This window comes from Neovison vison, chromosome X, assembly GCF_020171115.1.
Source record: "Neovison vison isolate M4711 chromosome X, ASM_NN_V1, whole genome shotgun sequence".
Classification (NCBI taxonomy): Eukaryota; Metazoa; Chordata; class Mammalia; order Carnivora; family Mustelidae; genus Neogale; species Neogale vison.
In genome coordinates this window covers 116621554-116623843 of record NC_058105.1, presented here as the reverse complement: position 1 = coordinate 116623843, position 2290 = coordinate 116621554, and the positions used below count along the sequence as shown (strand labels likewise).

General features: G+C 43.0%; 1 pseudogene; it reads right to left on the bottom strand.

Moving 5' to 3' along the window:
* Positions 1–592: 592 nt before the first annotated feature.
* Positions 593–741, bottom strand: LOC122897732 (annotated as a pseudogene).
* Positions 742–2290: the final 1549 nt, after the last annotated feature.

The window sequence follows — 2290 nt, the reverse complement described above, 5'->3', positions numbered from 1 at the left end:
AGGATGGGGTGACGTTGGGAAATTACAAGGTTATCCTTTCTACATTACTGCTTGAGTCTCGGAACACTCTGCAAGGGTCAGGACGGTCCCCTGTGCCCCTAATGTTTCTCCTGTGACATTCCTAGTCAGCTTGCTCCCTTTTGCTTTTAGTTATCAGTAGATGTGTAAGCAGACGACAGATGATGTCGTCTGATGGTGACAAAGCCGGAATGTACACAACCTAGTTTCAGAAGCTCAGATCTTCCAATTAAACCACGTGTTACTACCCCCTGTTCAGAGGCACAGAATAAACTTTTTTTAGACCCTGATGTCAGGAATTGGTATCTTAATAGGTTCCCACATTAAACAATGTTGGCTTGTGACTCTCCTAAAAAGTAATTTTGGGGACATCTGGGTGGTGCAGTCAGTGAAGTGTGCAACTCTTGGTTTGTCTCAGCTCATAATCTCAGGGTCATGGGATTGAGCCCCAAATTGGGCTCCAAGCTCAGTTTCTCAAGTCTGCTCGAGTTTCTCTCTCCCTCTCCCTCTGCCGCTCCTGGTCATGCTCTTTCTCTCTCTCTCTCTCTCTCTCTCTCAAATAAATAAATAAATCTTTTAAAAAAAAATAATAATTTTCGCTGCTAGAAACTTTCCTGACCAAGGAGTAATAGTTGTCCCTATTTTGACAGGCCAGTGATCAATTAGCAATAATCGCGCCTCGGATAAACCTCATTGGCTACGATACTGCCACTGCGCAAAGCTGACAGGCCAGTGATCAAATGATAGATATAAAACTGTATGAATTTCAGATTGCTGCTACTGACCTCAATTTAGCAATCTCACTAAATTATTTCTTAGTCTCCCAGAGATATTTTTTATCAGTTTTTTTATTTTGAAAAATTTTAAACCTAACAGAAAAGTTGCTAGAATAGTACAATGAGCTCCTGATGGCCTGTACCTAGATCCATCAATGGCGAACGTTTTGCCACATTTGCTTTTTCCCTCTTGCTAGAGCCATTTCTTATTGAGGTGAAACTGACATAACGTAAAATGAACCACTGTGAAGCGAGCAATTCAGTGGAATTTAGTACATTCACAGCATTGTATAATCACCACCTCTAGCTAGTTCCCAAACATTTTCATTCCCTCAAAATAAAACCCCGAGGGGCACCTGGGTGGCTCAGTGGGTTAAAGCCTCTGCCTTCTGCTTGGGTCATGATCTCAGGGTCCTGGGATCGAGCCCCACATCAGGCTCTCTGCTCGGCAGGGGGCCTGCTTCCCCCACCCCCTTGCCTGCCTCTCTGTCTACTTGTGATCTCTGTCTGTCAAATAAATAAATAAATAAATAATCTAAAAATAAAAAAACAAAAAATAAAACCCCGTACCCAGTGAGCAGTCATTCCCGTTCACCTTCTCCCCAGTCCTCGGCAACATCTAATCTGCTTTTTGTCTCCATGGATTTGCCTACTGGGGACATTTCATATAAATAGAATCATGCTATAAGTGACCTTTTTGTGTGTGAATTCTTCATATAAGGTGCTTGAGGTTCGTCTGCAATGTAGCATGCATTAGTCCTTTTACCACAGATACTGTTCACTGAGGTTGTAAAGTGAGTATGGGGGAACATTCCATCGCTTATGTTCTCCTGCTCCTGCTTCTCCCACAGACGGGCCAGATGGGGTCTCATAGTCCCTTCAGTCCCATAGTCCCTTTCAAATCAAGTGCCTCTTTGGGAACAGGGTGGGTGTTAATTCAAGTATAGGTGCATTCACATCCTATAAGCCTCTTATTGAATAGTTTAAAATGAGCCTAAAGAAGAAAAGACCCAAAGATAACCATGCCAACAAGCTAAATAGCTCTGGATACGTTGCTCAATCTCTCTTGCCCTCAGTTTCTTTATCTACAGAACGACCAGACTGCATCCAAACCCTAAGAGCCACTGTGATGAAAATTGCATGATTCATTTCCCCAGACAATGCAGGTTACTCTCATCCTAGATCTCTTATTCCAAAGAGCTGCTTGCCCCTGTTGATGAACCACTCTGGTTATGTGACCCTGGAGTTTACAAACTATAGCTTGGATGAGTTTACGATTCACTTGGAACTAAGAGAGATGACCATGTGACAAGAGGGGTATTCATAACCAGAGGACAAAGCTTGTTAAGAGACATTAAATATTGAACATGAAACCACACACATACCCCATAGGGAAACGGGTAAGAAGGCCAACAAGAAATATCAGCCTGCCCTCACTTTTCTCGTGTCACTGCCCTCATTCATTTGACCAGTCGTCTGTGGGTCAAATGGCTATA